Below are 9,619 nucleotides of genomic sequence, written 5' to 3' on the forward strand. Positions count from 1 at the left end.
AACCCCTGAACCATCACCTCTGCCCCCCGACACGACCCCTGCTAACCAACCCCCAGAAGACGCTATGGAGGGCTGGACCCTAGTCCAGGAGAAGTGAGGCAAGTGGAAGGCTCGAGCTCCGCTGCATCCATCTGACGCGGAAGCCCCCTGGAAGACCAGGAAAGGAGGCACTGATATTGAGCCTCCCGCTACGGCCACAAGTGAGATCCATCCACTGGTGTTGGGAGAGGAAGACAGACTGGCATTGGAGGGCAGAATCCCCCCTCCATGGGAGACCCTCCCCTCCGAGACTCCTGAGGACGCCCCTTCTGTCTGGATACCACCCAAATTCCCCGCAGACCCCGAGGCAACCGTTGAGGCGGGCCCTAGAGGAGAGGCCCCCAGGGTAGCAGGAGCTGGCCTCTCCTCCGTGTATGTGGAGATTGAGGCCCTAGATTTGACCTCGGTCACCCAGGGAGAGGATGATCTACTGCCGGCTGGCCTCGAGCTGGGCAACCTTACCCCAGCCTCCCTTTCCCCATGCTCCCTCCCCCTAGTTACCTTCCCGGGTGAGCACCCTGCAGAAGGTGGTCCACCACCTGATGCCATGGCCGCCAAGACCACCACGGAGCCAGTGCCTAGCATTATTGGGAGCCCCCTCCCTTACCCCTTAACCCTTGACTCTGCTCAGGAGGCACTTTCCTTTAGCTGCTTGCCTCCTGAACCCCAGAGCCTTACCCCTGCCCCTGCCCCTGCCCCCACCCCTGTCCCTGCCCAATTCCCCTCCTCCTGCAATGCTAATGCCGCCCCTGGGGTTATTTCCTTCCTGCCTTTCGCAGATTCCCCCCAGGGAGCAGTCTTTGCACTTTCTAGTCGCGACCCATTAGGAGTTGCAATTTTTTCCCTTCCATCCCCCTCCACCCCAAAGCGTGAAATGAATTTAATAACCCCAGCCTGTCAGACACCCCGTCGGTGGTCCGCACCCTGTCTACCTGCCTTAGCGGACCACAAGGCTGTATTAAGAACCCCACCAGGGAATACCCCAGAAATTGTAATCCCACCCCCCCATGAGCTGCGGCTGTAGGATGTCTCTCCGCAGGTCCCAGGTGCTCTCTTACCTTCAGGAAGGGGGGTACTCTGTAGTTTTCCTGCAGGAGACCCATACGGACCCGACCGCCGAAGACAGGTGGCGGCTGGAGTGGGGGGACGGGATATACTTTAGCCACTTCACGACTTGGCAAGCTGGAGTGGCAACCCTGTTCTCCCCCAACCTATGGCCTGAGGTGCTAGGGGTCACTGAGGCCATGCCGGGCCACCTGCTGCACCTTCGAGTCTGTATGGAGGGGCTCGTGGTCAATCTTGTTAACATCTATGCCCCACAAATGAGCTCAAAGCGGCCACAATTCTATCAGCGGTGTCCGACTTTCTCGGCACCCTAGATTCGCACGAGTGCCTGGTCCTGGGAGGGGACTTTAACACCACCCTCGAGGAACGGGACTGCTCGGGGCCAAGCTGAGCCTGGCCACCGCGAATATTCTCCGAGGAATAGTTGAATATCACTCCCTAGTGGACGTCTGGCATGACCATCACCCAGATGACACTTCCACATTCACTTTTGTCCAGGTGGAGGCCTATCGGTCACACCACTCTCAGTTGGATCGTGTTTACCTATCCCGTTTCCATCTTTCACAGGCCCACTCCTCCAACATTCGGCCGGCCCCATTCTCCGACCATCATTTAGTCACCATAATGGTCTCCCTCCGTGTAGAGAGACCGGGGCCGATTTAATTGGGGATTGGTCCTGCTTTGAGCAGGGGGTTGGACTAGATGACCTCCTGAGGTCCCTTCCAACCCTGATATTCTATGATTCTATTCTATGATTCTATGATTACTGCCACTGCAACGTTCACCGCCCCCTCAGACTCTAGGAAAACCCCCCAGTTGGCCGGAAGGGCCAGGGTATGAAGAAAGGAAAGGGCCCCGCTAAAACCACCAGGCCCTCCATGGCAGGGGCTGCCCCCACCGCTGTGGCCTCGTCATCGAACATGGCGTCGCTCCCTGCTGTTCCCTCCACCAGCTCTGCGAGCGTCCCTCCCCCGGCCCCCAGGACGTACGCCCGGATGGTGGCACGCCCCCCCCCCCGCCTGCCACCTCGTCATCTCGCCCACCCACCGCCTCCGCTACCATCAATAGCGGCCGGGGCCCCTTTCCCACCATGACCAGGAAGCATGGCGTCCGTTGCCTCCTGGTCCCCGCCTTGCCCCACGTGGAGATATACGTACAGGCGTTGACGAGGGTGGTAGGACCCACGGCTATTGTGGCGGCCTCCAAAAATGTACGGGAAGGTCGTCTTTTTCTTAGCATCGGAGGCTACCACCCAGGAGGCAGTGGAGAAGGGCCTGGCTGTGCGGGGGGTGTTTGTCCCCCAGGAGCCACTAGAGGACCTTGGCGTTCACCTAGTCCTCACGTCCGGCCCTCCCTTTCTACCCAATGCCGCCCTCTTATCCGCTCTCTCCTCCCTGGGGAAACTTGTCTCTGTCATCAGCCCTCTCCCGTTGGGCTGCAAGGACCCCACCCTCCGTCACGTCCTCTCGTTCCGCCGGCAAGTGCAGCTTCTACCACCGGCGGCGGCGCGTGACAGCGAGGCACTCGAGGGGTCCTTCCTAGTCCCCTATCAGGGAGCCCGCTTTCGGGTCTTTTATTCCACGGGAGAAGCCCGGTGCTACCTCTGCCGCTCAGCGGGGCATGTCCGAAGAGACTGCCCTTTGACCCAGCTGAGAGGGGCACCCGAGACCCCCGAGGCCCAGCAGGACGTCGGCTCCATCTTTGCCGATGCCACTGGCCGCCCGGCACCTGAAACCACCTCTCCTCCTGCCCAATCCACCGCTGCTCCCATCCGGGCCCAAGAGACACCTCTCCTACAACACCCAGACGAGCAAGGGAGTCCCACCCTTGCTATCAACAATCCAGCAGAGCCTATGGAGGAGGGTGCAGCAAAGATATTACCAGGTATAGGAGAGGGCCCGCCCCAAGGAGAACCCCCCGCCCCCCATGCTGCCTCACCGTTACCCCCCCGAACCTCTGAACCATCACCTCTGCCCACTGACACGACCCCTGCTAACCAACCCCCAGAAGATGCTATGGAGGGCTGGACCCTAGTCCAGCGGAAGCGAGGCAAGCGGAAGGCTCGAGCTCTTCTGCACCCATCCGATGCGGAGGCCCCCTGGAAGACCAGGAAGGTAGGCACTGATACTAAGCCTTCCGCTATGCCCACAAGTCAGACCCATCTGCCAGTGTCGGGAGGGGAAAACAGAATGGCATTGGAGGGTAGAATCTCCCCTCCATGGGAGACCCTCCCCTCCGAGACCCCTGAGGAAGCCCCTTCTACCCGGATACCACCCGAACCCCCCGCGAACCCCAAAGCGACCGTCGAGGCAGGCCCCAGAGGAGAGGCCCCCGGGGTAGCAGAAGACGACCTCTCCTCCATGTATGAGGAGATTGAGGCCTAGGTTTGACCCCGGTCACCCAGGGAGAGGATGATCTACTGCCGGCTGGCCTCGACCTGGGCAACCTCACCCCAGTTCCCTTTTCCCCATGCTCCCTCCCCCTAACCACCTTCCAAGGTGGGCACCCTACAGAAGGTGGTCCACCACCTGATGCCATGGCCGCCAAATCCACCATAGAGCCTGCGCCTAGCATCACTGGGAGCCCTCTCCCCCACCCCTCAACCCTCGAATCTGCTCAGGAGGCACCACTTTTCAACTGCTTGCCTCCCGAAGCCCAGAGCCTTGCCTCTGCCCCCGCCCCCACCCCTGTCCCTGCCCAATCCACCTCCTCCTGCAATGCTACTGCCACCCCTGGGGTTATTTCTTTCCCATTATTTGCGGATTCCCCCCAGGGAGCAGCCTTTGCATTTTCCTGCCATGACCCATTAGGAGCTGCAATTTTCCCTCCGCCATCCCCTTCTACCCCAAGGTGTGAGATGGACCTAATAACTTTAACCTGTCAGATGCCCCGTCGGTGGTCCGCACCCTGCCTGCCTGCCTCAGCGGACCACGAGGCTGCATCAAGAGCCCCACCAGGGAACAACCCAGAAATCGTAACCGCACCCCCCCATGAGCTGCGAAATGCATTGTGGAAGTTTTTAGAAAACATCCGTGGCGCCCACAACAGGGTACAGCTGGCTCTCCAGCTATGGGGGGACTTTGATCAAATCCTCCAGGCCACAAGGGCCCTTATAAAGGAGGGTAGAGGGCAAGGAAAACACGGTGCTGCGGCCTACGGGCGGGCCCGCGGCTTCCGTAATGATCTACTCACTTACGGGATGGGTCACGGATTGCTGCGCGACCCACCGAGGGCCGCAAACACCTCCGCCAATAAGGAACCCCCACCCCCCCCCCAGCCCTTTGCATGACGCCTCTCATTATCGCAACTTTGAACACCAGGGGCTGTAGGATGGCTCTCCGCAGGTCCCAGGTGCTCTCTTACCTTTGGGAAGGGGGGTTCTCTGTAGTTTTCCTGCAGGAGACCCATACAGATCTGACCGCAGAGGACAGCTGGCAGCTGGAATGGGGGGAGGGGTCTACTTTAGCCACTTCACGATGTGGCAAGCTGGAGTGGCGACTCTGTTCTCCCCCAACCTATGGCCCGAGGTGCTAGGGGTCACTGAGGCCATGCCGGGCCACCTGCTGCATCTCCGAGTCCATATGGAGGGGCTCGTGGTCAACTTTGTTAATATCTGTGCCCCGACAATGAGCCCGAAATGGCCACAATTCTATCAGCAGGTGTCCGACTTCCTCGGCACCCTAGATTCTCACGAGTGCCTAGTCCTTGGAGGGGACTTTAACATCACCCTCGAGGAACGAGACCGCTCAGGGGCCAAGCTGAGCCTGGCCGCCGCAACATTCTCCGAGGAATAGTCGAACATCACTCCCTAGTGGACGTCTGGCGTGACCATCACCCAGATGACACTTCCATGTTCACCTTTGTCCGGGTGGAGGCCCATTGGTCACACAACTCTCATTTGGACCGTATTTATTTATCCCGTTTCCATCTTTCACAGGCCCACTCCTCCAACATTCGGCCGACCCCATTTTCCGTCCATCATTTAGCCACCATAACAGCCTCCCTCCGTGCAGAGAGGCCGGGGCCGGCCTATTGGCACTTTAACAACAGCCTGTTGGAGGATGAGGGCTTCGTGACGTCCTTCCAGGAGTTTTGGCTGGCCTGGCAAGAGCAGCAGCGTGCCTTTCCCTCAGCGCGGCAACGGTGGGATCTAGGGAAGGTGCGCGCCAAGCTCTTCTGCCGTGACTACACCCGGGGCACCAGCCGACGGAGGAATGCAGCGAGAGGGCAGTTGGAACGGGAGGTCTTAGAGATGGATAGGTGTCTGGCCGCCAGCCCCAAGGATCCGTTCCTCTGCGGAGCATGCCGGGAGAAGCGGGAGGAGCTCCAGGACCTCGAGGAACATCGGGCCCGAGGTGCCTTTGTTCGATCCCGCGTCCGCCTCGTTCAGGAGATGGATCGCGGCTCCCGTTTCTTCTACGCCCTGGAGAAAACGAGGGGGGCCAAGAAACACGTCACCTGCCTTCTAGCAGAAGACGGCGCCCCCCTCACGGATCCGGAGGAGATGTGTGGGAGGGCCCGTGACTTGTACACAAGCCTCTTCTCCCTGGATCCGACCGATCCTGGCGCTTGCAGGGTGCTCTGGGAGGAACTCCCCACGGTCAGCGTGGGCGACCGAGACTGACTCGAGCTGCCTCTCACCCTGGCCGAGTTCTCGGAAGCCCTCCGTCGCATGCCCACCAATAAATCTCCAGGCATGGACGGGCTGACCGTGGAGTTCTACCGCGCGTTCTGGGACATCCTTGGCCCAGACCTAGCCACTGTGTGGGCTGAGTCTTTGCAGGGCTGGGTCTTCCCTCTTTCGTGCAGGCGAGCAGTGCTCGCCTTGTTACTGAAGAGGGGGGACCTCCGCGATTTACGAAACTGGCATCCCGTCTCACTCCTTAGCACGGACTAGAAAATCATAGCGAAAGCAATCTCGCTGCGGCTAGGGTCCGTGATGGCGGACGTGATCCACCCAGACCAGACCTATACTGTCCCGGGTCGCAGCATTTTTGACAACCTATTTCTAGTCCAAGACCTTTTGGAACTCGGGCGAAGAGACGGTCTGTCGTTCGCCCTCCTGTCTCTCGATCAGGAGAAGGCGTTCAATAGAGTAGACCATGAGTACCTCCTGAGCATTCTGCAGGCGTTTGGATTCGGACCTCAGTTTGTGAGTTTTCTCCGGGTGCTGTATGCCTACGCGGAGTGTTTGGTTAGGCTCAACTGGACCCTGATCGAGCCAGTCAGTTTTGGGCAAGGAGTGCGGCGGGGTGCCCCCTCTCAGGCCAGCAGTACGCTCTGGTGATCAAGCCTTTCCTCTGTCTCCTCCGCAGGAGGTTGACAGGGTTGGTGCTGCGGGAGCCAGAGCTGCGGCTGGTCCTGTCGGTGTACGCCGATGACGTGCTCCTCGTGGTCCAGGACTCGGGCGACTTGGCGCGGGTGAAGGCTTGCCAGGCCATCTACTCGGCAGCCTCCTCCGCCCAAGTCAACTGGGTCAAGAGCTCTGGCTTGGCGGTGGAGGACTGGCAGCAGGTGAGCTCCCTCCCACCCGCGCTTCAGACCATCCGGTGGAGTGCAGGTCCACTGCTCTACCTAGGCGTTTACCTTTCTGCCACGCACCCTTCCCCGCTGGAGAACTGGCAAAATTTAGAGGGCTGGGTGATAGTATGGCTCCGGAAATGGACGAGGCTATTCCGATGTCTCTCCCTCCGAGGGAGAGCACTGGTGCTTAACCAACTAGTCCTGTCATAGAATCATAGAATCATAGAATATCAGGGTTGGAAGGGACCCCAGAAGGTCATCTAGTCCAACCCCCTGCTTGAAGCAGGACCAATTCCCAGTTAAATCATCCCAGCCAGGGCTTTGTCAAGCCTGACCTTAAAAACCTCTAAGGAAGGAGATTCTACCACCTCCCTAGGTAATGCATTCCAGTGTTTCACCACCCTCTTAGTGAAAAAGTTTTTCCTAATATCCAATCTAAACCTCCCCCACTGCAACTTGAGACCATTACTCCTCGTTCTGTCATCTGCTACCATTGAGAACAGTCTAGAGCCATCCTCTTTGGATAGCCAATCTAAACCTCCCCCTAATATCCAATCTAAACCTCCCCCACTGCAACTTGAGACCATTACTCCTCGTTCTGTCATCTGCTACCATTGAGAACAGTCTAGAGCCATCCTCTTTGTTTAGTGGTCTTGTACCTACAGAATGTTATCTCCTAGCCTCAATGTCTTGTGATCAGTATTTCGCAATATGCAAACCACTGCATTGTGCAATGATTATGAATGGCAGGTTCTGCACCAATCTGGCAACTGTGTCTTGGATAGGTGGCTTTCTGGCTAGCTCTGTAACAACGTATTTGATATCAGAGCTAACTTTTTGCGGCCCCAATGAAATGTACCATTTCTTTTGTGATCTCACCCCAATGATTAAACTCTCCTGCAGCGATACCTATCTGATAGAACTTGTGACCCTCATCTTCTCCTCTCTTTTCACTGCCCCCTTTTCTGTTAACCCTGACATCCTATATTTGTACCATTACAACCATCCTGAGAATCAATTCCACCACTGGGAGTCAAAAGGCCTTTTCCACCTGCTCCTCTCACCTCACGGTGGTGACAATTTTCTATGGGACCCTCATCATTGTGTATATGCTACCAAACAGAATGAGAGATCTAAACAAAATATTCTGTCTTCTACACAGTCCTGACTCCCCTGGTCAATCCCCTCATTTACATGCTGAGAAACAAAGAAGTCAATGGGGCCCTGAGAAAAGCTGTCAGGAAACTTCTGTCTTTCACAAGAATCCAGATAACCTAAGGTGCATGTTAAAAAAAAGTTCTTAGACTGAAATAGAGACAGTCTGAGATGATAAAAGGGTGGGATCCTGCAAACGCTGATATCTATCTATCTATCTATCTATCTATCTATCTATCTATCTATCTATCAGGATATATATATATATATATCTCCTTGAGAATCCTCATGTGAATTCACATTAGCATGACTTCCTAGATTAGACCATTCCTTTATCAGAAAGCACACACGAGGTGGTCCCTAGTTCTAGGCATCTGATACAATATTAGTGCAAAATGAGGACAGAGGATCAAATCCTGTGGAATCTAACTGTAGGAGAGAGACAGAGAACCTGAAATACTGAGCCTGGTATAAGGCCTGAGGCCTAAACCATAGTCAGCAAAGTCTGGCCATGCTGTGAACCAAAGTCAGGCCAAGTATTAAAGCAGATGCTTACAAGTTCACTGCCAGATACATAAACTTGACAAGGGCACTCCTAGTGTTGCTAACACACAGGCACTCCTAAGAAGCAACAGACACTGGGTATGTGTGTGAGCACACTGCAAAGATTAGCCCAGGTACATCCTGACCTAACACCAGATAAGAGGGTTTGACAGAAGTGATGAATAGGGATGTTTTTCTTGAGACACCTGGAACAAGATACAAGGGGAGGTAACAAGCAGATGTCATGAAACATGTGAGTTGGAACATACGTTTGTTTCAGTCTATAAATGTCAGGGTACCTCAGTTTAAACCTCTGTGCAGCCAAGAGGACAGCAGAAATTCCCGCCGCTGACTGAGCTGCTCCTTGGCACTGGGCACTCGTGTGTTAGTGTATCTGTAACCACAGAACCAGGATGCGAGAACTGTGACTTGAGGGCAATAAACCTGGCCGAGTGCCTTTGTCACTGAACCGAGCCTGTGGTCTTTCTTTATGAGTAACATCAAGGTCTGCTGAATTAACACGCTGCACTGTCTGCTAGTGCCTCTGACATCAGAGCTCCACGAACAGTAACAACATTGCAGCAGCAATAACATCCTTCAGCACTTAACAACACTAACCATACTGAATATCTGTCCCTCTGAAAACAATGGGAATAACAGGCACTCAGCACCACACAGGATTTGAGGTACAAGGTTCGCACAGCTGTACCTCTCCCATCTTTTAGCTCAGATAGCTATCTATCTTGACTGGAGTACCATCTATAAGTATTCACATGGAGAGAAGATATAGTGGAGGGCTCTTTATTATGGCAGAAAAAGACGGAACAAGATCCAGCACCTGGAAATAGAAATCAGCAAAACTCAAACAGGAAATAAGGTGCAACTGTTCATCTCTGAGGGCAATTAACCACTGGAATGTTACACAGCATAATATTGTAATTTAAATGTAATGTATTGCATGACTCTGCAACTTTTCACATCATTTTCACCAATATCAATTCTCCACAAGTGTACATGCAAAGTGAGATCAAATTTCCAGGGTTAAGGATATAATAAACATTAGATGACAATCACCTGTTTTTAGTCTTCTGAGGCAATAATGGAATTTCTTTCTCCTCCAACCTGTGGGCATTTCTCTGATAGGATTAAGAAAATCAGTAATATGTTCCTTCATTCCATCTCTGTGGACACAGTAAAGACATCCCACTGCGGGTCTGAGAGCCTTGGTACTGCTGAGGAGGATGAAAGTCTTGGGAAAGGAGAACATCAAGACTGAGTGGAAGGCAATGATCCC

The 9,619-nt window shown here is 55.0% G+C and overlaps 1 pseudogene; it reads left to right on the forward strand.

The window, feature by feature from the left end:
- The first annotated feature begins 6,206 nt into the window (after nt 1–6,206).
- LOC140898170 (olfactory receptor 6Z7-like) lies at nt 6,207–7,905 on the forward strand (annotated as a pseudogene).
- Nucleotides 7,906–9,619: the final 1,714 nt, after the last annotated feature.

This window comes from Lepidochelys kempii, chromosome 14 (assembly GCF_965140285.1).
Source record: "Lepidochelys kempii isolate rLepKem1 chromosome 14, rLepKem1.hap1, whole genome shotgun sequence".
Classification (NCBI taxonomy): domain Eukaryota; kingdom Metazoa; phylum Chordata; order Testudines; family Cheloniidae; genus Lepidochelys; species Lepidochelys kempii.